This window comes from Corvus hawaiiensis, chromosome Z, assembly GCF_020740725.1.
Source record: "Corvus hawaiiensis isolate bCorHaw1 chromosome Z, bCorHaw1.pri.cur, whole genome shotgun sequence".
Lineage (NCBI taxonomy): Eukaryota > Metazoa > Chordata > Aves > Passeriformes > Corvidae > Corvus > Corvus hawaiiensis.
In genome coordinates this window covers 27,720,431-27,738,968 of record NC_063255.1, presented here as the reverse complement: position 1 = coordinate 27,738,968, position 18,538 = coordinate 27,720,431, and the positions used below count along the sequence as shown (strand labels likewise).

The 18,538-nt window shown below is 35.7% G+C and overlaps 1 protein-coding gene across 7 annotated transcripts in view; it reads left to right on the top strand.

Annotated features, from left to right (window-relative positions):
• LINGO2 (leucine rich repeat and Ig domain containing 2) overlaps positions 1-18,538 on the top strand; it is a 513,818-nt gene that overhangs the window by 169,803 nt on the left and 325,477 nt on the right. For 6 of the 7 annotated variants that reach the window (XR_007200991.1, XR_007200990.1, XR_007200989.1 and 3 more), the window contains exon 2: positions 3,666-3,746. The gene's annotated coding sequence lies outside the window, so the exon portion shown is untranslated. Of the gene's footprint in view, positions 1-3,665; positions 3,747-12,865; positions 13,116-18,538 lie in introns of all 7 variants that reach the window. The other variant, XM_048292101.1, reaches the window with a different exon arrangement.

Here is an 18,538-nt window from a genome sequence, read left to right as displayed (position 1 = left end):
AAAACAAGCCAAACTAAACCAAACCAAAACAAACAAAACACATTCCCTGCCTTAAGCTGATATGAAAATTTTTATATCTTCAAATCATTAATGCTTGACAAGAAACATACATTACAAGGCTATTTTCTGAACTACAACAGATTTAAAATACAGTTATTCCTCTCCTCAGTGCATCTTGAGTAACATCTCTTTGGAATTCTGCAAAAAATTCTCAGCTGTGATTTAATCTAGAGAAAAATATGGCCACTATCCTTAAAAAATTCTATTGTATAAAGAATTCATTGATTTTATGCTTGAAACCCTACACTAAATTATACATAAAATTAATTAATTATATTTTCAAGATACAGATCTGAAGGATCTTCATTCTTCAGATGTAGATCATCCTGCTGTAAATCCGAAGTATTTCTTGTTCAGCAGTTTAAGCAGTTACTTTTTTGGTTGTGTTTCAACATTTCGCTCTGTGGCTTTTAATTTTCTCAATGTAGGTCAATGTAGATCACATGACTTATTTTCATGATGCTCATGTTTATTGTTTGATATTAGGGCAAAACTGTCTTAGTACATTTCACATGTTCGGCATCTGGCTCAAAAAAATCCAATGAAATCTTCAATATTTCTAGGCTGTCCCTGAGTAATATGCTTTAATGGTTTCTAGTTTTGGTAACTGTTTGTTTTGTTATTATATTCTCACTATGATTTTAGGGACAGTTTTTCTCTTCCTTAAAGCAATATCTTAATTAAGACTGCACATGCACTGCTGCAATAGACAAATTCAGGTAAAATATTCCAGAGTTACCAGACAGGAACTCCTGCAAAGAGATTTTCCTTCAAAAATCTAGGATAATCAGCATCTGGGGAAAAAATTCTATGTTTTCCATGTACAGTCCATGAATGAAATGCATATTTTACTCTATTTTGAACTTTTATTTGATAGATATCATAAACCACCATCTGGCACTTTAGTGCCACTAAAGGTTTTGTAGAAAATTGTGGTAGCCCCTCCCTTTATTTGTCTATTAGTATTTTCTAATTTTTATCTCTTCCATTCACAACAATTCTTATCATTAAGATTTTTCCTGACAACTAAGCTGATATCCTCATAAATCAGCTCTCTAAGACTTCCAAATCTTATCTCTGAGGGATACACAATACTCTTTTATCTAATGTGATTGCCTTTTTTCCGCATGTGTACAATCACTGGCACTGACTATCCTCTCCCATTTCCACACCTCGTTAGTAAGCTTGTCTCTTTCCCCAGCATCAGCTTTGTACCACCTAAAGAGCAGCTTGGGGCCAAGGGCAGCTTGTTTTAAGCTGAGATAATAGTGATATCCTGCAGCTGAGAAAACTGATTAGTTCCTCTGTGCCTCACCTATTAGGCAATCACTTATCTCTGAAGGAACTATTTCTTGCCACAGAGAAATTTAACTTCTCTAACAGCCTCTTGTGTTGACCTTGTTGAATTCCCACTGGGGTCTTAATAAAAACAACCCTCTAGTCCTCTCCTACCACTCGGATTTTACCCTCAGAACTAATGAAGTAATGAGACGGAGATGTTATCAACATTTGGAAGTTTGACCCTTGACCTTCTCTAATGGAGGAGATTTTGATGTTGGTACTCCATTTTGCTGCTACATTTTGGTGAAGAGAGAAATCACAGAATCCCGGAGTGGTTCAGGGTGGAAGGGCCCACAGTGGGTCATCTGATCCAACCTCCTGCTCAAGCAGGGTCATCCCAGAGCGCATGGCACAGGATTTCATCTAGACAGTTTTTGAATATCTCCATGAGAGAGACTCCACACCCTCTCTGGACCATCTCTTCCAGTGCTCAGTCACACACACACTAAAGTTCTTCCTCATATTCAGGTGGAACTTCCTGAGCATCTACTGCTGCCTGTTTAGATCTGATATTTAAATATCCTTTGATGGTTAGTTAGAATATAAAGCAGGGTTCAGAGTTTAATTCTCTCAGCCTCCAAAAGCTCGTGCTCACCCTTATTTTCAGTTTGTTATGTGTCCAACCAAAGGTGAAGGGAAAAAACTACAGTATTAAATATTTCACTTTTGCTTCAGCACAAACAGAATGAAAAAAAAGTTAGAGACATGGTGAATTTGGTTTTTTGTGGAGTTTTTGTGGGGTTCGTGGGTTTTTAAATTATTTTGGTTTGGGTTTTTTTCTTCCTTCTCATTTGATTGTGTATTAACTCTGAGAAGGATTCAAAGGAAAAAAAGGCAAGATCGACAAATCGTTACAATTCTCTAGGAAAAGAAAGCCTGAAAAAAAAATACTGCTGTGAGTTTAAATAAGTTTTCCATTTTGTTTGGAAATTATCTGCTAGGGAGATAATAGAAAATTGATACAAATCTCATGCCAAAACTACAGCTTTGGTGAACGTGCAACCCAACTTCTTCTCTAGGAAAGCAGCTGCATTTAGTGGAGACAGTACCAGACCCTGGAGTGCTTACAGATCACTGATGCCTTCCAAGACTGCTTCTGCAAGTTGCATAAATTCCTTATGTTACAGATGCATTCTGCAGTTCAGCTATTAGTCCATTTACTTTATCCATTATAAACCATATAGTATAATATAAAATGGTTGAACTAACTCACATATTTGTATACCACATAACAAACTGGTTGAATGAGAGTTAGATAAAACATTCTATTCTATCACAAAGTTTGCCTTTACTTGTGATATCTGATCTTTCCTGTAACTGCTGTATATTTATATAATATCCTAAGAATATTTTAAATAATATTCTTCTTTCTTTTTTATATTATGTTTTTCAGTTTACAGAATAACCTCTCCCAGATCACAATGTGCTTTATGTAGACATGCAGGGTCATCCTTTTCAGGAATTTGGAAAGGTCTTGGAGAAGTAATTTCTACATGACAGGAAGAAGAATAATTTTGTTATTTTGGTTGGTTTTTTCTGAAAACCTTATGTGGGACATGTTGATCAAAAGAGTTTATGGCATTTTTCACATTAATTTTGAAATAGCACAGTCATTACTAGTCTTTGGTATCAGTGGAGTTCTGGCTTATCAAACAATCTGTGGTTCTTTCAGGCATATTCTGGTCCTGACACATATGTGATTTAGAACTTTTCTTAACTCCTCAACCCTCACTGTGTAAGACAGATGTTTCTTCATCTGTCATGTTAACATAAATGGAAAGTTCAGATTTGATTCATTATGGCAAGACATTCTAAAAACCTCTTTTTTTACTATAGAGTTGGAGACATAGATGAAGAAATCTCTGGAGGTGCCAAGTTGCATCACCAACAGAGACAAACAGTTAGTCCGTTGAAGCAATTTTTTTCTTCGTCTCCATTCAGGTTTAATGCTTCGTCAGTTTCAACTTCAGATCCTCCAATAAATGTCTCTCTGTCCTACCGTAGGCAACACAGCTGCCTGCTCCCCTTGAGTGCCAGTGAGTGCACGCTTTTTTTTGGTGTTATTAGAAGGTGTCAATTGCCTCTAACCCTATTTATCTTAGCAGACCCATTTAGGCCTCTGACAATCTTTTCTATTCCATTTTGGACAGGAGCTAAATATCATTCCAAGACATCTCAAGGCATTTTCACTGAAAACATCACCATTTCAAAAAGCTCTGTACAATTCACGGCTGAATATATTTTCTTCTTTTTTTTTTTTCTAGTAAGTGAGCAGTGGAGCTGAAAAACTTGGCAGAAAACTCTTTTGTCTTTCCTGCTAATATCTATGGAACCTGGTTTGCAAGGTAAATATTCCATTTTAATTGACTGTAATTGTATACTATTAAAATTTCAAATGTCTAAAATGACCTAATAGTACCTCTAGGTTTTAATCTACACTTTTAGCAGTGAATTGTATTAGAATACTCTTACAACTTAAAATAAATGTAATTAGTTCCTTTGGATTTATTAACAAATAAACCTCACTCTCAGGAAGAAAGGAAAATACAGTAAGATCTAGGTTATTTGTGAGTTTCTGGGTTATTTCTGGGTTATTTCCATCAATCTGAGTGAAAGAACAATTCAGATGACTGTGAATGTATTTATTATGTCTATCTATATTCTCTGTATTCTGTGTTTATTGGGAATGCTGTGTTTATTGGTGATTTTATTAGAAGGAAGACTGAAGGTGATTCTTGAGACCTTCAAGAATCTTATTTTTACAATCTTTATTGCTGTGAAGTTTTTAAAGTAAGAGATTCTTGTTCCTGCTCTTAAACATAGCTTTTAATAATGATATCTGAAAGATAGTCATGTTATATATTTGGAAAATCTAGTTTTCTAGAGTTCAGAAATACCTCAGGGAAGCTGGCTTGTTTTGAGAATTAATCGTGTTACTATGATTTTATTTTAATTAATTACTGTAGAATGTTGCTGATTCTACCAGAAAAATTATGTTACCAAGAAAATATTACCCTGAATACCATCCTCAGCTTTTTTAAGGGTCTAGCTTTAATATTACATTTCCTTTGACAATTTTCTTGTCCCATCCCTGAATTTTATCTTTGAAGTTGTCTTAATTGTCTGCAGGAAGGAACATTCCTCTCCCGTCCTTTTTCCATTGACACTACCATTTTTCCCCTTTTAGACATGGTGAAAGAAAGTTTTCAAAATATGTCCTCTTATATGTTGTAAAGAATTGAACATCAAGCTATGCAAAAGCTGCTCCAAATTTATGCCGGGAAAAAGAATTACCCCCTCTTGACAGAAGTGCCACTAAGAGCTGTATGTTCAAGGTGGAAAACTGGGCCTTTTGAAAAATAAAATCAGTAGATTTCCTGGCACCTGGAACGGGGGAGTGAATATTGTACTCTTCAAGCTCATCCCCAAGGCTGTGCATTTTAATATATCGTATTTTTTAAGAAGAGAGAGAAAAAAAAGTGACTCAGCCTTTGCTTGAGTGAAACCCTGCTATGAGATGGTGGGTGGTGATTGTAAAAACAAAAGTAGCATCATTTCTTTCAGGGCTCCTTCTGAGCATGGAAGACATTTGTAAATTAGAAAAAAAAAAGAAAAAAAAAAGGAAAAAAAAGTATCTGGCCAGTTTTATCACCTTTTTTTTAGCTACTAGAAATGGCAGAAAACTTCCAGTTTTGAGGAAGAGCCCAAAAGCAATGGTTTTTCATGCAGATAGTTAGGCACTGTACAATCAGATTTGTCAGAAAAGAGTGGGTGATGCTACATTTCAAAGTGGTGCTGGTGCAACTCCCTAGATGTCATGTTGTGTTACATAGGTTTCTTCTATCTTGAGTTTGCAAAGCCAGAAGAACTTGGAAAAACACTAACAGTCAGAAGTCCAACAGCTAAAGCTGTAATTTACAAGGGGTTTATCATAATTTTCATGATTATGTTGCACTGTGTTTAATGGAAAGTTAAGAATGTACTTAAAAACTTGCAGAACTGGGATATATTTGGCTGAATGACAGCTAAAGAACTGAGAGTGAAAACGATGAGTAAAATTTCCAAAGCATCTGTAGGTGACCTAGCAGCAGGCTAAAGATGCTCTTTCTGCATCACTTATGATAATTTTGTGTCTTATGTACAATAGAAATCACAAAAAATAATACAATGTTTTAAAAAATAATTGACAAAGAGCATTGAATTTTCTTCTAAATTACTATTATGACTTTTTATGCACAATAACCACTTCTGACTTACTGGGCCTCCTTTGACTGTACGTGTAATTAAATCTGAAGGTGCCATTGTTTCTAATGACATATGTGCAATTTTTGGTATTGGCATTTCAATAGCAAAACACCAATATTCAATTTGGAGTTAGCGATAAGTCACTGCCAGTGAGAACAGACTAATGTATCTTTATGATGATGAGCTTGTATGGGGTAATGAGATGTTTTTATTCAAACAAAAGGGTAGGTTCAGAGTTGTAATTTGAAATTCTATTTTTAAAAAAGGTTTGAGGAATTATTGGAAGTAAATTGTCTTTCATTCTGTCTTTTGTTTTCATGCTTCTGAAAAGATTCATTACTGCCTATTCAACTTGTTTTCCTAAAATTCTTGTGGTGAATTTGGGATGCGCAGTGCATAACATCTGTGAATTTCCATAAGATGAGGATGTGAAAGTTTTCTCTATACTTTTCATTTGATGTTAAAATCCTCCCTGAGTAGGTTTTAGGCATCTCAAGAATGTTTCTGTCTTTACTGATCTAGATTATACTAAGTGCTGCTGTAAAGCATTATATCCCAATAGGTGTAATGGCTCTTTCTATTTCAGAAAAAAAAAGGAAAAAAATAAGAGATTATTTCATTTGTGCGTGTCAATACACATGTTTTTCTTTGCAAAAGAGGAAAGATCACACTATTGGATAAACTGAAATTTTTCATGTGAGTAAATATTATACATTTTTGTGCCTGAGACATTTCGAATAAAGTCAAATTAGGTGAGAGGTGGTGTTATCTAACCATGGCTGTTGCTGATGGTGTGTTTTTGCAGGCAGATTAACTTAGTTTCCTTCCCTAGGTGGCCAACACTACTGTAACAACTGATTTTTCCTCCCAACCCTCGATTTCAGCCTACTAGGGTGACAGATAATTTTTATATTACCAGATGTAGCCAAATTTTGCATGAGTGAAGTACTTGTTTAGAAATAATTTACTATCATTTCCAAAGTCTTCTATATTGATTCGTATTTCTAATACTTAAACTTCTCTATTTCTTGAGTAAATGCCCTGAATTTGATGGATTAGGGACTGTATATTGAGGAAAAAATGTGTCTCTTCAACACTCCTAAAGGAGAACACAAAAAAATCTGGATGATTGTATTTTTTCTCCTGCTCTTTAATCCACAAACCTAGATTATTAAAAGTACTTATTGAAAGATTGGATAATAAAATTAGTTAAGGTTTCAGTTCTCATAGTTCTCATTGTTACCAGATCCGCATGTCTGAAAATAAGCAAAGGCTATCATAAAGCTTTGCTTTTGAGACCAAAGCTGCTATTCTTCATAATGGAAAGAAAAATTTGAATAGTTGTGCTGAAATTACTAATCCCCTCAGGTTTAAAACACTCATTTTAATCCACATTCTTGAATAATCTCTGACGATTAAATCTAGTACTTTCAAAAGTAACAGGTGACTTCAGACAGTCAGATTATACAGCCAGAAGGGGTCTAATATTCAGTAAATTCCGACCATTTCTTTTATGGAATTCAGGCTTCTTCTATATTCAAAATGCACACCGAAAAATTCACTTAGAGACATCTTTGCTTACTCTGGAGCTGCAAGACCTGCTGATTCTTGAAATCGTCAGAATAAATTAGAACAATCCATTACAGTTTTTTGTGGTGTTATCTTGTGCCGTTATGTATGCAGTCATCTGAATATTTTCTCTGAGTCATAAATGGAGTTATACTCTAAGTTACAGTTGGACTTATAAATAAGTGTTAGGATTTATTTGGGAGTCATTAAATTTACTGAATATGAGCCTTAATTTTCCAGATGAAATTCAGAAGTACGCATTGGAGTATGGACTTTAGGCATCCACATTCGCATATAATCAACAAATGTCTAAAACTGACATACAGCAAGCAAGGCATTTCTTTGGAGAGACACTGGTTCATCCAGTGAAGACATTCCATTTTCTATCCCAGTCTCTCCAAATATCAAGCGGTGCCTACATTTGATGGGTACTAGAATTGTTCTTTGGAAAATAAAAACTTAACCTCACTAGCCTTTGTTTTAGAAAAGTAAGAATGTCAAGCAGAACTGAACAAAAATCTTAGAGAAGCAATCTGCTGGAAAAAGTAAAGTTACAATCCACAAATACAAAGCTGGTTTTTTTATGCCTGTAAATGTAGCAAAGCTTTGTTTTGCAACTACTCTGAAGACACTTCATTTTGCAGAAGATAAAGACACCTTAAGAATAGCTAGAAGATCTGCTGTCACCTTTTAGTAACATTGTCAATATGCTTCCATTTTCTGCCTTAAGCAGTGCACCACTTTAGATTGTGTAATTCAGTCCTTCCTGACTTTCCTTCATGCCTCACTCACAATCCTACTGTGCATGCTTAAATCTTTCTGGTTTGCATTTTTATACTTGAAGCCCAATATTTGGTATGGAATTTTGAAATGAGAGTTCATCATAGTAAACTACTGTGTTGCATTTCATTAATCAGAAAGTATATGAGCAGGAAAAAAAGCAATAACTTTGTACACTATTACTGTCAATGCAAGAGCTAAAGCAAAAGGTAAAAGGAGAGTTTTGCATGATAATATATGCAGCTCTCCAAAACTGAACTGAATGTGTTGGTTTATTTTGATGTTGGAAGAAGAATTTGCATGCCCAAAAGGTGGTCTTCAGTCCCTGACTGGCAAAAGCCAAACCATAACCTCAATAATCTTTAATGTCCCTTCCAACCTAGGCAATTCTATGATTCTGTGATTAAAAAAAAATCTGTTATGCAACAGCAACCTGCTGATATACAGCTGATCACAGTTTGACACCTTATATTCTTTTACATAATCTCTATTTTTAATGTAGCTGTGACTTCTGGTATATTTTTTTCAGTACCACTAGGGATTGTATAGAAGCTCTTGGCATTAACATTGTCTCAATATTGTAAAACAAATTTCAGAGCTTTATTTCATCCATTTTTACTGCATCACTATGAATTAAATCATCCTTAGACTAGAAAATTGTTCTGAGACTCACTACACCTTTAAGTGTAATCATGAAGGCCACTGCCTTCTACCTCATTTTACTCACGTGCAGAGGACGTTTTGCCAGACAGGAGATGTTTAATAAGATGAGACCTCAGGCCTGGAAGTCCAAGAATTACGGGACGCTGAAAAGCTACAGTCAAGTGAGAGATGGTGAGGAGCTCTGCTAGGTCCCTAGGAAAGCCTTGCCTCAAATCTCTTAAAAAGTCCTTGAATGTGCAAGGAAGAACAGGTGACCCAGTCGTGTGAATGAGAACAACTGTAGGTCAATAGAACCCTTTCAAGTAATGCAAAGTGACATGTCTTGAGAAAGCATTCAAGGAAACAGGCCACATAGCACAGTTCTTGGCCTCTCTGGAACATGGAAAAGAAGTTAAAGGTATTCATAATGTAGAAATTGGTATTTTCTGCAGTAGTCCTTTGGAAGTGTTGTCAATATTACTAGAACAGAAAATTCTAATGTCATCATATTCTTAAATTTACGCTTTAAAGCATGAAGGATGAAGGTGAGTAAAAAAGGTATCAGCTCAGTAAAATATAAGAATTTTAATGAAAATATGGAGCTAAGAAGCATCACCGTCCTTTCTTTATATATAAATACAAGACTAAGAAAAAGAGTATCTTCAAATTTCTGAGAGGATCATCAAGATTTTGTCAAGATTACTCTTGCATTTGTTAATTTACTTAGGAGGAGTTCCTGTGCTGAATCTGGTGTTCTGTATCTGGAGCATACTGACACTACTTGAAGGCCATTATTTGAACTCAGTCTACTCACTATGCAGAAGAAATCTGTGCAAAATTCTTTTTTTTCACATGTAAAGCTATTTCTGCCTGTGCAAATGTGAGTACACATTTGAAATCTGTGGGTAATAATTTCTTTACAAAATTTGTCACTCTAATGGGGAAAAACAATTTGGAAACATTTGCGCAAAATCAGAACAGTTTTAACTTAAAGATTCCAAGAAAAGAAGAGATCTCATACCATTTATTTAAATGTATTCACTCTAAAAATAGTCATATACATTAAGTAGAAAGCAGTCACCATTTCATTTCCTTGATGTTTTGTTAGAAACAAGAAGATCAGTGCCTCAGTTGGACATAAAGGTTCATTTAGAAGATGGAGTGAATAGAGAAAGGGGAGTAAACCAAGAACTGTGTTATTTTAGTTTTCCTTTGGACACTGGGGGTTTAGAATGGGATGATCTTTAAGGACCCTTCCAACTGAAGTCTTTCTATGATTTTATCATTACAACAACAGTGATGCTTTTCAGAACCAAAGACTCATCCTTATGGGACAAAGAAGGCTATTTCTGCAGTATTCATGCGTATGTAAAAATTTGCCATTCTCATTAAGGTCAAATTCGTCATGAAAATTAAAGGTCATATCCTAAGCCAATCCAAATCATGTTATTGCTGAAATTATATTAATTTACAAGAAATTGTGATAATCCTTAAACCTGTTTTGGAAATTCTGCTCACTCTATATTGAAGCTTAGTGAAGAAATATTTTGAAATATTTTTCATGAAAAAGTTTATAGAAGTTGTCCCATTTATTCATCTGAATGTTTTCAAAGGGAAGATGTTTATGATTTTTTTGTTCCTATGACATATTCTTTAATTTTGTTCTACTTAAATCAATACCAGATATTAAAATTCAGGAGAAGCTTATTGCATGTAGTAGCATCCTTCACATGGTATCCAGGAACCAAAAATACATCTATTAATTTCAGTCACGAAATATTAGGATCGCCTACACTGTGCTATCAAATCAGTAATTATTTAACAAATGTTATGAAGAGGGAGGAAAAAAAAGTGACAGCTATATTATCCCTACTTTAAATATCAGTATTTACAATATAGAAAGCTGACAGCTACTTAAACCTTAAAAAAGTAAAAAAAACCAACCCATACCAAAACAAAAAACAAAACCCACAAAAAACCAACCAACTAACCAAAAAAACCCCAAACCAAATAAAATCCCACCAAAACCAAAATCAAACAAATTAAATGCACCAAACCCATTCATTTTCATCCAAAAATCCTAGTAGACTTACAACAGTATATAGTGAAGTAAATTGAGAACACACAGTTAAAAATTATGTAAACATTTTATGCCTATGTGTTTCCTTACAGTTCACAGCATACTTTCCAAATATTTGGTGCTCTGTTTCTAATAATTATGGTGTTTGTACTGAATGTTTTCTTTCAGAATCCTAAGTTAAGGCAAATCAGATGACTCAATCTTGTCACCATCAGACTTCCTGAGTAGTACTGACATACTGAGTCAATGAAGTTACTGGTATGGTCAGGCACTTCTAAAACTGTGCTTATCTTATGCACTGCCTAATTTTTTTTTGGTTCCTTTGACCCCTTTATTTTGAAAACCCCTCTTATTTTCAGGAAGGATTTATTTTTAATGATGGACTTTCCTCATTGCATCTTAAAATGTCACAGCTGATTGCATCCAGGTTTGTGCTATTTACAGTGTCCCACTTTTTCTTGAGCCACCCCTTAATGGAAAGTAGCTCTTCATAATTGGACAACTGACTCCTTGTTAAGCAGGGCTGCTTTTAATAAAAACAGAACTGTGGCATTTATAACTTTAATCAAAAATTTTCACGGAATCCGTGGTGTTTGAAATAGAACTGGACCTGTAACATACACTATAATCAGAAAATCATCGTAGAATCATAGAATGGTTTTGGTTGGAAAGGACTTTAAAGACCCTCTAGTTCTAAACCCTCAGCTATGAGCAGGGATGCCATTTACTAGATCAGGTCACTCAAAACTACATCCAACCTGACCTTGAACAATTCCATTAATGAGGCATCCACAACTTCTCAAGGCAACCTTTTCCACTGTTTTACCACCCTCACAGTAAAGGATTTCATCTTAAAATCAAACCTTCCTTCTTTCAGGACCCCTTGTCCTGTCACTATGTGCCCGTGTGAAAAATCATGCATTTGTGCAATGCAATGGTAACATGATGCAGAACGGAAAAAAGAAATAAAATCAAATAATTAAAACCCCAGAAGGTAGTGAAATCATATCTTTTATGCTTGGATAATCCTGGGGAGAAAAAAATACTTTTAACACATCTATATGCAGGGACTATAAAAGCTTCATAGCATCCTAAAACTATGTCAGTGAAGGTGAAAGCAATCAGAATTTTCAAAGTGGGGGTAATAGATAGAAAGGATGTAGAGGAAATGTGGAATTAAGTTGTTGTATAAAAGAAATGCCTGTGGGGTTCCAGTGTGAGCCAATTTTGGCAAAATTGACCAAGATGACAGGTTGATGAACCTGAAGAGAAAAGTAAATCTCTCACAGGAAAAAAATTCTTTTGAACTTTGGGTGGAAACCATTCTGATTAATGCACCTGATCCATTTGCATTAGGATTCTGATTCTAACTATGCAAAATTCCTTCACATTATTTAAACTGTACAGCTGTGAAGGCTACTCCATACTCTGAGTGTGAAGAGCTTATACTTTTTAAGATGTAAATTACGTAATGTGGTAATATTCTAGCTTCATTTAACCATATTATAGAGCTGCTCAGCTCTGCTGAGCATTTTTATGGGAATTCATTTTATGAAGATGATATGCAATGTGCAGAAACAAAATAAAATTGTTGCTGTTGCTGTTGTTAGCAAAATTTATATTTTGTGTGTAGCAGCAGGTAGATGGATAATGGTTACCAGAACTGTGTCCTATGGAGAAAGACACATTTTCTGGGTCACTAAATAGGCAGATCACTCAGTTTAAGTAAAATAGTAATTGAAGGGTAGAAGATTTACAGTGGCAGTGGGATTCTAAACAAATTTAGATCACTAAATAAAACACAGTTTTTGGTAGTCAGAAAAGGTTTTTCTTCCTTTATGAACTGACCAGGTTCTGGGATGTTCCCCTGCTGTTTGAATTTCAGTTTTTACCTTAAATTCATTTTTCCCTCAGTGAACAGACAATTTCAGATAGCAGTCGGTATGTCTGTCAGATAGAGGGATGCTGTGAAGGCTGTCACATTCTGTCTTTCATTTCTTTCCCTTCAGTTACGCAAATAACAAGAATTTCAACACTGTCACTCCAGGATTATGTGAAACCATGAACATAACTCAGATTTCTTTGAGAGTGACTGAGACCAGCATTGGGTACTGCAAGCTCTAAGGCATTGTTTTTTTCTGTCTTCAGCAATGAATGGGCCAGCTTAATTTCAAAGCAGCTGTGAACAAAGTTGAAGTCCCCTGAAGGACTTTGTCATAGAGCTGTGTCTGCCCTGTTGGGGTCTGGAGGGATGGCATTGCCTTGCACTTGTACTCCTGTCCAATTCCCCTTGGAGATACACGTGGAAGGATGGATTTGTACCTGTAAGCAAATGAGTGACAGCCAAATGTGAGCACCAGTTCCAAAAAACGACGGCCAAAGACTGGCAAGGAAAATCGTAAGTGCAATTTCACTGATCAGACGAAGAATTCTTCCTTTTATACCAGATTAAGGTTTTGTTTCCAAAATGCTGTCTTTTTCTGGAGGCTGCTGCATAAAGGAAAAAGCTAAATACTTCAGAGGAAAACCCACATACATAGTTAAGCTGGCATTAGTATAGGTTCTCTCTTTACTACAGTGCCTAGTGTCCTGCCTATTGTCCTCCGTCAATAAAGTACCATACTTATCTTACCACATCTTCTAATGATATATTTCCAGTTAAAATGCTGGAATTTTTATCTCCACTCTCAAATTAGCATTGGGATATTTTCAGTATACCCAATAAAAAAAAATTTACTGGAATAAGAAGGAAAATTTTGTTGTTTCTGAAATACGTATTTAGCAGAACAATGAATTTTGAATTAATACTGCTGGAAAGTACTTGGATAATTTTGCCTTTGAAAACACTCTCTTACTGAGGTCTTTCAAAGTAAGCACATTGTACTTTTGAATATATTTTATGTTTTTAAATAATTTATCCTTCCTTTTGAGATGGTTCTCAGATCTCAAGTGCATAAAAAATAATGTAAAAAAAAAAAGACAACAGAAAATTATCTGGGTAGTTTTGTTTGGTAAAATGCATCTGGTTATATGATTGCATCCCATGAATATGAGCTTTATTTTCAGTTGAAATCAAGACTCTGAAAGGTAAAGGCTTTACATTTTTGTAGCCTTTGAAGGACACAGAGGACTCGGCAAGTGTAGGGCTTTCATGAGTCTTCTAACTGTGCCTTATTTGGTGATGGGAAACGACACTCAGGATATATCCTTCAGAGTTTTAGTCCTTATACTCCTGTATAAACTATAATTGCTGCATATATGAAAAATGATTAAAAATATTATTATGTTTTGAAATGACAATCCTCAGAGGGAAAACACCCCACCCCTTGTTTTGTATATTTTCCAACTATTCCTCTATCCCTGAGACACACTTTTTAAAGCGTATTTACTGCAATAGAATTTTCTGGCATTTATTTATCTAAATGGTAAACAAAAGCATTTAAAAGAGACTTTCCAAAAATACAAGAAAATCGGAAAGTATTTTGAGGTAAGTCTTTAGTTAGGTTTTCTTCACAGACATTTCTGGCTAACTAACGAGCCTCTGTTGAACTCCATAAGGCAGTTCTGGAAGTGGTACAAAGGATGAATTGTTCTCTTTGAAGGGATTTTACTTCCCTTCTTCTCTCAGGTAATAATAGAAAGTGTTTCTTCTTTGGTCTTCATCCTTCATTAATGCATTATTTTGTTTAAATATTCAGGAATACCATAACAGCATTGCCACACCTGCAGTTTAAATAGTTACCACTGTAGATTATGTGATACTTTTTTTTATGTTCAAGAAGTCTCACAAAATCTGCAGACAGGACCAATTATGTAGACAGACCTTAAACACTGTTCTTTGGTTTTTCCTTTTCTTCTTTTTCTTTTTTTTTCTCTTGTTGTCTTAAGTGCTGTGCAGACAGAGCATAAGTAAGGCAGACATTGACGAAGAACTTTGAAATACCAATTTTGGAGAAAAAGTCTCTTTTTAGACAACATGAATTCATTCTTTCCTGACTAGTATTAGCTAAATTAATTATACAATAACTGCCCCACCATAAAACCATCCTGGAGGTGTCACATTAATTCTTTTTATGACAGCACAAAAGTAAAAGTTAACAATAAAAGTCTCAAAGTGAAAGCTTTTAAAGTGTTCTGACAGAAAGAATTGTTCAACAAGTACTTGGTTTAAGCCAAACTAAATAGATCATAGTTAAAAAATTAATCTATAAAAAAATGCTTTGTTTTGAGCATATTTAGTTCTAAAAAAACCCAGCAAGAGCCTGTAAACACAGAAAACAAAATGCATAGTTGAAAAGAAGACTCATATTACAATTTTTTTTCACATTATTTAATTTGTACCTGATGGAACCATCCGGCAAACCAAAAATGAGTTCATAAAACATCTGTATCACTGAAAATTTTTTTTAATTAGAAATAGGACCAAAATTCCCAAGTACTGTTCCTTTGTGTGAGCAAATTTTTTTCACAGTCAGATAAAATCAACTTTCTCCTGTTTGTCTTTTTCTTGTGGTAATTAACATGTATTAGTTAGCTTGGATAAAAACACCTCTTAACTCCTATCAGTCTTGCAAAGGAAGAATTATGTTCTCTTTCTCAGGTTTTCTTTATTGTTATCAATATGTGTTAAAAAAAGCAGTAAGAAAAAATAGTAAAAAAAATAGTAATTATGACACTTCAAAATTGAGGTATACATCAAATTCTGGTTACTAATTTTAAAAAGAAAGTATCTGCTATAAACTGATCAGATATACTGGGCTTCCATATGAAGATTGCATCTCTTTCACTTGACAAAAAGACATTTGAGGGAATGTGGGAGACCTTGATTTGTAAAAATAGTGTCAATAGGAATATATAAGCACTTCCACTCAGAAAAATAGAGACAAGCAAAGAAATGTCCTGGAAGAAATGTCCTGGGAGCTCAAAAGGGAATATTTTCACAGAAGGGAAAATTTATGGAACTGATTATTCCTGGAATTTATTAAGTACAATTTGTAACTAGGCTGAAGAACATATCAGGAAAGTGAAATGGAGCAGGATCTTTGCTTCAACAACCAGTGTACAATCTCTCAGGCAGGGAGGTCTGAATAAGTGGATTTGCAATACTGAAATATTTAGCTGTTTCAGCAGCCTTATAGGGTGCACAGTACCTCTGTTCAAAAACTGAGCAGCTCAATAAGCAGGAGCACGTCTGAGAGCCAGGGCAGAGGTGTAGAAGGGTGTTTTGGCCTGAGGAGCTCATGTCTGTGCATGCAAGCACAAGTGATTTCTTTGCAGCACTGTTGTGCAATTTCAGTAACTCTGTATGGCAGCCAAGGTGGCTGCTTCCCTAAGGGGGTCAAGAGGAGGGAGGATTTCAGCCATTTCCTGTCACTTTGCAAAGCATCATTTTAGACTGTCTTGCTAATAAATGAAGTGTAGCTTAGGGCACAGAGACTTATCTTTCAGATACAATTTTAGTCTGAAAACTTTGGGGATCTGATTTTACTTGTATATTCAGGTTTGTAATGGGATTATCTGTATTCAGTGATGTTTGCCCATGAAATAGTTCTGGTTGTTACTAACAGGTTGGTACAATTGACTTTTACATTCAGGACTTTTTTTCTATTTCCTCCCTAATAAGAAGAAATTTACTAGACCATAATGGTTAAGACAGGAAGAATTTTTAAATTTTTACCTTTTTTAAATGAAATGAATTGAAACAAATTTTCTGAGATTATTTTTTACACTGCTGAAAAAAGTACTCACAAACTCTAATCCAGCTCTCTGTTTATATAGCTGAACAAGGTAATTGTCTTCTGGGAAGATATCTTCTACACAGAAAGCTGAACCAAAGACTGTTTTGTTTTGGAAGGGATCCAATTTGCAAGATCATATAGTCCAACCCATCTGCCATGATCAGGGACATCTTTCACTAGATCAAAGCCCCACAACCTGTGCCAATGTTTACCACTCTCATGTAAAAAATATCTTCCTTATACTAAATCTGCTCAAATACACTAAGATCTCTTTCAATTTAAAACTCTTGTCCCTTTTCCTCTCCCTAAGGAACTTAGAAAAAATGTCTCTGTCTTTCATACAAACTCATTTTTAAATATTGGAAGGCTGCAATGAGGCCTCCTTGAGTCCTCTTTTCTCTAGACCAAACAAACTTAGTTTTCTCAATCTTCCTTCATAGGGAAGAAGTTCCAGCCTTCTGGTGATTCATGGATCACGAAGGATCATCTACATGGTCCCCTTCTGGGCTTGCTCCAACAGGTCCCTGTCCTTCCTGTGCTGGGACCCCAGAGCTGGATGCAGTGTTCCAGGTGGGGTCTCACCAGGGCAGAGCAGAGGGGCAGAATCCCCTCCCTCCCCTGCTGCCCACGCTGCTTTGGATGCAGCCCAGGGCACGTTTGGCTTTCCAGGCTGTGAGTGCACATGGTCAGGTCATGTCCAGGTTTTCACCCACCAGCACCCCCAATTCCTTCTTGGCAGGGCTGCTCCCAGTCCCTTCATCCTCCAGCCCATACTGATACTGGGGGTTACCCTGACCCAGGTGTAGAACTTTTCATTTGCCCTTGTTGAACTTCATGAGATTTGCACAGGCACCTATAAAACCTGCCTGTGGATGGCATCCCTTTGCAACATCAAATCCCATTTATGTAATCTGCAAACTTGCTGAGGGTGTGCTTGATCCCACTATGTCACTGAGAAAGATGTTAATGGCGTAGTTGACAGTATAGACCCTTGAGGAACATTACTCATCACTTGTTTCCACTTGGACATTGAGACACTAACTATAAAAATTTTTGGGTATGGCCATCCACACAATTCCTCACGCAATCAACCATCCATCCATCCATCCATCCATCCATCCATCCATCCATCCATCCATCCCATATCTGTCCCATTTAGTGTCCAGAATGTTTTGGAGGACCATATCAAAGGCCTTATATGTAAATGACACTTGTAGTTCTCTTCTTGTCCACTGTTCAGTCATTCCATCCCAGAAAGCCACTGGATGGATTATGAAGGCATGATTTGACTGCGAAGTCACATTGATTGTGTCACCTCCCAGTATCCCACATGCTTCAACACGGCTTCCAGGAGAATCTGAACCTTACAAGGCATGGAGAGGAGGCTGACTTGTCAGTCATTCCCAGGATTCTTTTTTTATCTTCTTATTAATTACTTATTATTATGTCAGAATTTATTTTAGGTTTACTTCTTTTGACAGAGGTTTTTTTCCCATTCTTTATTCAGAAATTTAAATGCAATTAGCATAATAAGGGAATAGAAAATTATATGGCTTGTCTTAACTTATTCTGAAATTACTTAGGTCTAAGCTACTAGCTTGTTTTCCATTATTTTGTGCAACTGAATATGAAAAAAGCTAAGAAAAACCCTTGACTGAGGTCAGAATTTTGAGACAAGAGTATTGCAGTTACCAAATACATATCTAGCAAACTCCTATAACACACACAGTTAACAGCTGCATAACATATGAGTTACCAAAGATTAAAACAATATCTCATTGATGGTGTTCTCTCCTATGAAGCTGCTCCATGGATCTTGATTATCTTGTTGTGTTCTTCAATTACAGAAGAAAACACCTGTAGGCATTAGCTCCCCTGAATAAAGCAAAGTGTAGTATGTCTTTACAGGTGCAGACACAGCTGACCTAAGCTGCCAGTGTCACATACCACAGCGCTTGCTTTAGGACAGTGAGTATTTCCTTGGAAAATGTATTCCTGTAGGGACAGAATTTTAGTTGTTGATAGCTGCTCTGTCATCTTGCAAACACAGTGGGTGTATGGAACCTTAGGGTTGCAAGTTACT